The sequence below is a fragment of the Peromyscus maniculatus genome, chromosome 10 (genome assembly GCF_049852395.1).
Source record: "Peromyscus maniculatus bairdii isolate BWxNUB_F1_BW_parent chromosome 10, HU_Pman_BW_mat_3.1, whole genome shotgun sequence".
In the NCBI taxonomy this organism is placed as follows: domain Eukaryota; kingdom Metazoa; phylum Chordata; class Mammalia; order Rodentia; family Cricetidae; genus Peromyscus; species Peromyscus maniculatus.
Genome location: NC_134861.1, coordinates 33,171,456 through 33,182,103, shown reverse-complemented (window position 1 = coordinate 33,182,103; position 10,648 = coordinate 33,171,456). Strand labels below are relative to the sequence as shown.

The 10,648-nt window shown below is 39.3% G+C and overlaps 1 non-coding gene across 1 annotated transcript; it reads left to right on the top strand.

Moving 5' to 3' along the window:
• The first annotated feature begins 6,688 nt into the window (after positions 1-6,688).
• LOC121821085 (U6 spliceosomal RNA) lies at positions 6,689-6,791 on the top strand. The gene has a single exon (XR_006061773.1). It is a non-coding gene; the product is annotated as a U6 spliceosomal RNA (small nuclear RNA).
• Positions 6,792-10,648: the final 3,857 nt, after the last annotated feature.

The following is a 10,648-nucleotide window of genomic DNA, read 5'->3' as shown; positions in this document are numbered from 1 at the left end:
GTAGGCTTCATCCCAGGGATGCAAGGATGGTTCAACGTATGAAAATTTGACAATGTAATACACCATATAAACAAATTGAAAGAAAAATAACACATGATTATCTCATTAGATGCTGAAAAAGTCTTTGACAAGATCCAACACCCCTTCATAATAAAGGTCGTAGAGAGATCAGGAACGCAAGGAACATACCTAAACATAATAAAGGCAATTTACAGCAAGCTGACAGCCAACATCAAATTAAATGGAGAGAAACTCAAAGCGATTCCACTAAAATCAAGAACAAGACAAGGCTGTTCACTCTCCCCATATTTATTCAATATAATACTTGTAGTTCTAGTTAGAGCAATAAGACAACAAAAGGAGATCAAAGAGATAGAAATTGGAAAGGAAGAAGTCAAACTTTCACTATTTGCAGACAATATGATAGTGTACATAAGTGACCCCAAAAATTCTACCAGGGAACTCCGACAGCTGATAAACTCCTTCAGTAATGTGGCAGCATGGAAAATTAACTCAAAAAAATCAATAGCCCTCCTATATACAAATAATAAAAGGACTGAGAAAGAAATCAGAGAAACATCACCCTTTACAATAGCCACAAATAATATAAAATACCTTGGGGTAACTCTGTCTAAACAAGTGAGGGACCTGTATGACATTTAAGCCTCTGAAGAAAGAACTGAAGGAGATATCAGAAAATGGAAAGCTCTCCCATGCTCATGGATAGGTAGGATTAACATAGTAAAAATGGTAATCTTACCAAAAGCAATCTACAGATTCAATGCAATCCCCATCAAAATCCCAACACAATGCTTCACAGACCTGGAAAGAACAATACTCAACTTCATATGGAAAAATAAAAAACCCAGGATAGCCAAAAGAATCTTATACAACAAAGCAACCTGGCTACAAGCTCTACTTTAGAGCTACAGTAATAAAAACAGCTTGGTACTGGCATAAAAACTGACATGTGGACCAGTGGAATTGAATTGAAGAACCTGACATTAATCTGCACAGGTATGAACACCTAATTTTTTTGACAAAGAAGTCAAAACTGTGCAATGGAAAAAAGGAAGCATCTTCAACAAATGGTGCTGGCATAACTGGATGTCAACATGTAGAATGAAAATAAATCCATAACTGTCGCTATGTACAAAACTTAAGACCTCAACATAAATCCAGTTACCCTGAACCTGATAGAAGAGAAAGTAGGAAGTAGGCTTGAATGCATTGACATCAGAGATCACTTCCTAAACATAACACCAGCAGCACAGACATGGAGCACAACAATTAATAAATGGGACCTCTTGAAACTGAGAAGCTTTTGTAGGGCAAAGGCCACAGTCAACAAGACAAAACAACAGCCTAGAGAATGGGAAAAGATCTTCACCAACCCCACATATGACAGAGGGCTGATCTCCAGAATATATAAAGAACTCAAGAAAATAGACATCAAAATACCTAACAGTCCAATTGAAAAATGGGCTATAGAGCTAAACAGAGAATTCTCAACAGAAGAATCTCAAATGGCCAAAAGACATTTAAGGAATTGCTCAACATCCTTAGTCATCAGGGAAATGCAAATCAAAGCGATGCTGAAATACCATCTTACACCTGTCAGAATGGCTAAGATAAAAAACACTGATGACAGCTTATGTTGGAGAGGATGTGGAGCAAGGGGGACACTCCTCCACTGTTGGTGGGAATGCAAACTTGTACAGCCACTTTGGAAAGCAGTATGGCAGTTTCTCAGAAAATTGAGAATCAATTTTCCTCAAGACCCAGCTATACCACTCTTGGACATATACCCAAGGAATACTCAATACACAAGGACACATGCTCAATTATGTTCATAGCAGCATTATTTGTAATAGCCAGAACCTGGAAAAACCTAGATGCCCCACAACTGAAGAATGGATAAATAAAATGTGGTATATATACACAGTGGAGTACTACCCAGCATAGAAAAACAAAGACATCACGAGGTTTGCACGTAAATGGATGGAACTAGAAAATATTCTGAGTGAGGTAACCCATACTCAGGACAAACATGGAATGTACTCACTCATAAGTGGACACTAGATATAAAGCAAAGGATAACGAGACTGCAACCCACAACTCTAGGGAGGCTAGCTAGTAAGGAGGATCCTAGGAAGGACACATGGATTGCCTAATGATGGAGAAATGGATGAGATCTACATGAGCAAACTGGGGGTGAGAGGGGGAGGTAATGGAGGTCAAGAGACAGAGTATGAGAGCTTAGAGGAGTGGGAGGTTTGAGCTGGAACGGGAACAGAGTGGGAGAGCAAGGAAAGAGATACCATGATAAATGAAGACACCATGGGAATAGGGAGAATTGGAGTGCTAGGGAGGTTCCTAGGAATCCACAAGGATGACTCTACCATAAACTACTGGTAGTTGAGAGGGTATGTAAAATGAATAGAAAATCTCTTAATAAATTTTTTAAACCATTTTATTTTTTTTAAATGTCTACAGGCAAAAAAATGGGAAGGCCAGAGTTTCCAAGGATGATATGATCTACTTATCATTGGAGACAGTAACCAAAAGTCTGGAATGAGTTTTTTCCAACCGTTTTTTATCTCTTGCAAAAGATAATCCTTTATCCTTTCAATCAGACCCTAAAGAAGATTCTGACTTCTTATCACAAGCCCTCAAGGCAGCAGAGCTAAAATTACCCATAAGAGAAGATGCACTGGATCTTCAAATCTCTCTCTCTCTCTCTCTCTCTCTCTCTCTCTCTCTCTCTCTCTCTCTCTCTCTCTCTCTCTCTCTCTCTCTCTGTGTGTGTGTGTGTGTGTGCCTGTGTGTGTGTGCTGTTTGTTGGAAAATAGCCTCAGGTCATGAAGAATTGAGCCAGACTGTATTGGACAATAGCCTTAAGCCACAGAGAATTGCTAAGCCTCAGCATGACTTTTCTAAGCACCTGTAGAAACAATATGGCCTGGTAGCAAAATCAACTCACCTGGCTCCCAGTCAAGGCACAAAATCAGGAGGTTACATATATTTCCCTGATATATATACATATATGTATGTGTACACAAATATATATGTATATATGTCAGCGCAAAACTTGTTCTCACCTCAAGGGAATTGAGTGATATTCTGGAGCCAACTATGCATGACTCTGGCCTGGGATCACAGATTCAGGTTTCCCCAAGTTCTGAGTTAATTTGCTACATGAGATTTTTATAAGTTATAGAATAAAGAAAATTATAAGTCAGAATGTTACCAAACACATTGGTGGGGCATCTGTATTGTGTTATGGTAAAGCAGGGAAAGCTACTATAGGTTTCAGATGCTACCCGAAAACATCATTAGGCTTGAATTGGTGAAAGCTGTGGTTTACTAATGGTAAATCTAAGGTTAAAATACAAGTATTTTAATTGACTCATAAGTCAGACACATTGTGGGCAATGGACTAATAATAACACAAGGTAATTTGGCTCTAGTTTACAGCATTTTAACTCTCCTCAGTCTTGAAGTCCAGTCATTTATTAGATCCTATAGAATCTTTAACAGATGCAGCTTGTATCTTTTTTTTTTCTTTTTCCACCCCTTCCAGGACATAGTCTTAAACTCATGACAATCCTCCTACCTCACTTCTCTAGTGCAAGGGGTGGAGGATCACAGGCATGTACAGGCATGTAATTGGTCTACCTAGAAGGACTAAATACACATTGGTGCTCCTCTTTTGACTATCAAACTATAGAAGCATTGGGCTCCAAGAAATTAAAATTAACCAGGAATCCCTTGTTAGGAGGAGCCCTGGAAGCTGCCAGAGGAGGAACTTGTCTCCTGGATACTTACAACTTGTCAAAGGGCTGGCAGGAAGCTCAGGCTGAGATGGTGATGGGCATGACCATACTTTGGCCAAACTGGTTAGTGATATTGATCACATTTCATATTTAAACCTACCGCCATATCAGAACCTCAAAGTTGTACTAGTTACAGGCTTTGGGATCACAGCCTGTACCTTAGAAAGCCAGATTCAGGTACCCCCAATAAATGAATTAAAGAAGCCAAAATAATAGTGAAATACAGAAAAAAGGAAATATATTCCCTGTGGCTACATTGGGAATAAAGACAAGGAGTTACAGGTTTTCAATTTGAGAGGGGATAAAGTACAAAAAAGTAGTAAAATATTGGGCATGGAGACATAACTTGGCAATTAGAGTGCTTGTTTCACAATTATGATGACCAGAGTTTGAATCTGAGCACCCATATAACAAGCTGGGCATCCTGTATGTGCACACCTGTAATCCCAGTTTCAAGGAGTTGTCAGGGTTTGCCAGCTTCCAGTGAGCCCCAGGTTCAGTGAGAGACCTTATCTCAGGGAATTGGGAGACAATGATACAGGAGAACTCTCAGTATTCTCTTCTGGCCTCCACATGCATGCACAGCTGTCCACACCTACACATTTATGTGGACATTCACTTAGACACATAATTTTTTTTACATTTATTTGTGTATGCATATGCATGTGCACTCCATGTGGAGGTCAGAGGACACTTGTGGGAGTCTGTTCTCTCAGGTGCCTTTACCCACTAAGCCATAATAAATAAATCTTTTAAAAAGAAAATATTGAACCACTGTGTTATTAATGCAGTATAACCTGACTCAGCTTATTAGTGTCTTGTTTTTGTCATTCTCCCACTCCTTTTTAAAAGACAGTATCTGAGTGGCACTATTAGAAGGTGGTGTGGCTTGGGGAGTAGGTGTGGTCTTGGAGGAAATATGTCACTATGGGGGTAGGCTTTGAGGTCTCTTTTGTGAATTCAGTGTGAACCAGAGACTACTTCCTGTTGCCTGCAAAATATAGGACTTGGCTCCTTCTCCAGCACCATGTCTGCCTACACACTGCCATACTCCCAGCTATCATGCTCCCCACCATGATGATAATGGACTGAACCTCTGAAACTGTAAACTGCCACTTCAATGAAATGTTTTCCTTTATAAGAGTTGCCATGGCCATGGTCTCACTTCACAGCAATAGAAAACCCCACCTAAGTATCTCTTTTACTTCAGGTTGGCCATAGGCTAGCCTTAAATTTCTGATTCTCTTGCCTCTACTTGCCCAAAAGTGCTGGGATTTCAGACATGTGCTACCACAAAGGGCCCTCATCCTATTCTTGACTTTAATGGGTTGGCTCTGCTAACTATTGACAAAAGTTTAATAAGGTTCAAAGAAGTTCCCTTTTGGTTTCTGATTTGATAAGATTTTTTTTTTTTTTTTTTTTTTTTTTTTTTTTTTAGCATAAGTGACTTCATGCTTCTTCTACACTCCTACCGTCATTCTATATTAGTCAAGAAGGTAGGGTGTTTGGGGGCATAGTGACCCACACGTTTAATCCTCTCCAGAGTACTCCAGAGGCAGGAAGATCTCTGTGAGTTTGAGGCTGATCTAGTCTATATAGTTTCAGGCCAGCAGGGCTTACAGAGTGAGACCCTGTTTCAAAAAAAACAGAAGCAGCAATAATAAAAGAAGATTGGCCTAAAAATGAGGCAGACTAAAGTCTCATGCACTTGCCAAGTTTATTCAGAACATAAGATAATTTATACCCCAAGGGTTAAGAAGAGTCATCTGGGTCCAGAATACAATCTCAAGAACAAGCCACATATGGGAAAATGTTTTTCCATAGAGGGATCTGAACAACAACGGAAGTAAATTCATTCCTATCCATTACACATGGAAGGAGCATGAAAATGCATTCCAAAAACAATTCTGTGTTTGTTTGTTTCAGTTTTTCAAGACAGGGTTTCTCTGTGTGACAGCCCTAGCTGTCCTGGAACACACTTTGTAGACCAGGCTGGCAAACTCACAGAGATGCGCCTGCCTCTGCCTCCTGAGTGCTGGGACTAAAGGTGTATACTACCACACCTGGCCAATTCTGTGGTTTTAAGAAAATAAGGATACAAGACTCCTATTTCTAGGAGTTTTCTCATAAGCATTCAGTATGCTCACTTGACTCCATTCTTGTATTGTTTTCCAACAGTTGGGTATTTTGTGCTTTCTTTTTTGGTAATACTAAGGATTGAGCAAAGAGCCTCATCATGCTAGGCAAAGTGCTCTACCACTGAACTCGATCTCCAGACCTTTTTAATTTCTATACAACAGCCTCATTAAGTTTCCCAGGCTAGACTTTGAACTCACTCTGCAACCCAGGTAGAACTTTTTGTTTCCTTTCCTTTTCTTTTTTCTTTCTTTCTTTCTTTCTTTCTTTCTTTCTTTCTTTCTTTCTTTCTTTCTTTCTTTCTTTCTTTCTTTCTTTCTTTCTTTCTTCCTTCCTTCCTTCCTTCCTTCCTTCCTTCCTTCCTTCTTTCTTTTCTTTCTTTGTGTATAAGTCTTGGTGTGTGTGTCATGGTGTTCATGTAGAGATCACAAAACAGCATTTGTGGAATTAGTTCTCCTTTTACCTTTACATGGGTTCCAGGGATCGAACTCGGTTTACTTAACAGATTTTAACTATGTAAAGATGTGTAACTTTTGTTTATGCTGCATTTAATTATATAAAGATGTGGTGCATTTCTTGCTTGCCTAAGGCACCTGATTGATCCAATAAAGAGCTGAATGGCCAATAGCTAGGCAGGAGAAAGGACAGGTGGAGCTAGCAGGTAGACAGAATAACTAGGAGGAGAAATCTACACTCAAAAAGAAGGGGAAGAATGCTTGCTTTGGCAGCACATATACTAAAATTGGAATAATACAGAGAAGATTAGCATGGCCCCTGTGCAAGGATGACATGCAAATTCATGAAGCATTCCATATTTAAAAAGAAGAAGAAGAAGGTGGAGGAGGAGGAGGAGGAGAAGGAGAAGGAGAAAGAGAAGAACTAGAGAAGAAGGATGAGAGAATGAGGGACATGCTGGGGCAAAAAACCAGGCAGACTCCAGATAGCCAGACATAGAGAAGCAGTAAAAGTAAGACTTACAGAAGTAAGAAAGGTAATAAACCCTGAGACAAAAGGTAGATAAAGAGAAACAGGTTAATTTAAAAGAGCTAGCCAGAAATGTGGCTAATTTCACGCATTCAAAACTAATAAGTCTTTTTGTCATGATTTGGGAACTGATTGATGGTCCAAAAGAAAAAGCCTGGTACACTTGCTAATGTGAATATATCGGCAATAAACATGAGTGTGTAAATATCTTTGTAGTAGGCACTTTAGTATATGCCCAGAAGTGATGTTGATGGGCCATATGGTAGTTTTCTAGCTGGATCATTTCTAGTCATCCTTCTTCTCAAGTCATCACTCATAAAACTAGTCTAGGCCACTTCCCCTGTTCTGCTTAACTAAAGCATCCATTATTATATTTTAGAATATTTAGCAAATTATAATAATAGCAACAGGATGAGTGTTTGATTTCTGCCTGTCCCACCAGTCAATGAACTCCATAAATCAACAACCATACAGAAATGGATGATATATAGTATTTTTTAAAAGGGCTGGAGATATGGCTCCATGGTTAATGCTCTTGCAAAGACCTAAGTTCAATTCTCAGCACCCATATCAGGCTTCTCAAAACCACCTGTAACTTCAATTCCAAGGAATCTGATGACTTCTTATATCCTCTGAGGGCACCTGTACATATGTAGTATACTTAAACTCATGCAGGTGCACACACACATACACACACACACACACACACATACACACACACACACACAAGAAATATTGTATGCTAAACTTTAAGGTACTTGGACTTCTAGCATACAAATATATTCACATTTTATTCATAGTCACCAAGCACGTACATGGGGGTTTTTGTTAATAGAAATCAAGGAAAACAACAAGGTTCTGTGTTCATATTGAAATGGTTACAGGAACAGGGACAACAACAACAACAAAAAAGAAACTCCATGGTGAGATAATCATTTGGCCAGGCATGGCAGAAGCAGTGGGATCTCTGTGAGTTTATGGCTAGCCTAGTTAGTATATGTAGACAGTTCTAGGACAGCCATGTCTACAAAAAGAAATTCTGTTTCAGAAAACTAAATAAATAAATAAAATAATAGTCTGGCAAGATTGGGCATAGTGGTGCACACCTTTAATCCCAGCTCTCAGGAGGCAGAGCATAGAGCTGAGAGTGCCCATAAAAATGTTAATCTCCAGGCAGTGCTGGAGAGATGGCTCAGCCAGTAAGAGGGTCTATGTTCAGTTTCTAACATGCAATTCAAGTAGCTCACAACTGCCTGTGACTCCAACTTTAGGGAGATCTGACTCCTTTTTCCTTCAGGGTGCCAGGCCTGCATATAGCACACTTAATATATGCAGGTATTCAATTCACAGATAAACACACAAAATATATATTCTTTTAAAGATTTATTTTTAAATTATGTATTGTGTGTGTGTGTGTATGTGTGTCTGTCTGTCTGTCTGTGTCTGTATGCATGTGTGTGGACATGAATGCAGAGCTCAAGGAGGCCAGAGGAAGGCATCCGATCTTCTGGAATAGAAATTCCAGGAAGTTGTGAGTCTCCTTGTATGGGTGCTGGGACTGAACTTAAGACCTCTGTAAGAGCAAGTTCTCTCAATTGCTGAGCTATCTCTACATTCCTAGAAGTGAATTGTTGGGGACAAATACTGTGTCATTTACTTGATGATCTCAAACTTGGCAGTCAGAAGACAATAGATTGAGTTAATGAATATATAATTCACTCTGGAAAATTGGGGGCTTGTTATATTTCCTTCTCGTAAGTCTGTAGCTGGACTTTCTTGTTGGACTTTTTTTTTTAGACTGCCAGCCCTCAATGACACAGAGAGTTATTATTAATTATAAAAGCTTGGCCTTAGATTAGGCTTGGTCTCAACTAGCTCTCATAACTTAAATTAACCTGTTTCTATTAATCTATGTTCTGCTACATGGCTCTTTAATTCTCCTCTTTATGCCTCTCTCCATGTCTCCCTGGTAAAATCCCTGTACCTAGATTCATCCCCTGAGTTTCTCTCACTGTCTGGAAGTCCTGCCTGTCCTCTTCCTGCCTATCTATTGGCCATTCAGCTCTTTATTAGAACAATCAGAATAAAATAGTAACACATTTTCACACAGTGTGATCAAATATCCCTCAACATAAGTATGTAATTTTCAATATTCTGATTGAAACAAAGAAACAGATTGTAAACAGTAGCATTAAAAGCATCAGATGTGATTTTAAGAGTCTTTTTGGATATTCAAAGTATTCGTGTAGACAATTGTAGATGTAACCAACCGTCTTATTAAATAAGAAACACAGAAACAATGTAAAAGAGAAAGCCGAGAAGTCAGAGCTCAGAGCTAAAATCTCACCCTTCCTCCTGCTGTCCTAGCTTCGCGAAAAGAGACCTACTTCCTGTCGGTTCGTATTTTTAAAGTATGTTGTTCTGCCTTCTCATTGGTTGTAAACCCAAACACATGACTGCCTCGTCACTGTCTGAATGTACAGCCCCCTAGGTCTTAAAGGCATATGTCTCCAATGCTGGCTGTATCCCTGAACACACAGAGATCTTATGGGATTAAAGGCGTGTGCCACCACCGCCACACTCTTGCTATGGCTCTAATAGCTCTGACCCTGAACACACAGATATCTATGGGATTAAAGGCGTGTGCCACCACCGCCACACTCTTGCTATGGCTCTAATAGCTCTGACCCCCAGACAACTTTATTTATTAACATACAATCAAATTAATATTTCAGTACAAATCAAAATAATATTTCAATACAATTAGATTACCACCACATTTCCCCTTTTCTATTTTAATAAAAAGAAAAAAAGCAAAAGGTTATGACTAACAAAAGAAAAACTATATACAAAAGTACAATAACTATATACAATATATACAAGTAATAAATACCTAAACAGGTATTTGACAAATCAGAGAAAATAATTCCATTATCTATCCTATTTTGGTAAATCCAAGATGTATCTAATGCACTTTCTATCCTAATTAATTTTCAACTATAACTAACTAATCTTCAACCATAACTAACTAATCTTCAACTCCCTCAGAGACCCAAGAAGGGAATAATAGTAGCTAACAAAAATAAAAACAGGAAGTGCATGCAAGCAACTTCCAAAAAATTTTGTGAGTTGACAGAAACAGCCAGCTGCCTGGGCAGTCACCTGAGGTTTCTCCGCAGTGTTGGGGCATCATCTTCAGCCTATAGGCTTAGTGTATCTGACAGACTCATTTGTGAAGTAGGATGTACACAAGGTCAACAGTTCAACCTCACATTGGGTGAGAGCAGTCCACGTACCAGAAACACCTGAATTCCACTAGTGTCCTGTCATGATTCAGGATTTTAAATTCTGGAAATTGTTGACAGTTTTTTAATTCAGCTGTCCATTCTTCTTGGCTGTGTATATATGGCTTCATCTCAGCATCCCCTTCTTCTCCACATCCCTCTATTAAATGCCAGTCTACTTTTGAGAGGCATGAGCTTTCAGCTGCTGTTCCATTGTACAACAGAATCCATCGGCCCTCTGCCTGTTAAGCTGCCTTCGAAGAAAAGGGCACCGTACCTTTTCCGGATGCGAAGGCCACTTCAGGGATGGGGCCATATTGTCCTGGCCTCAGAAGATGCCTTTTGATAAAGCCATAACCACACTTGTTTTGGCAAGAATCAGTAGTCCCTTGTTTCGTGATCTGTCTG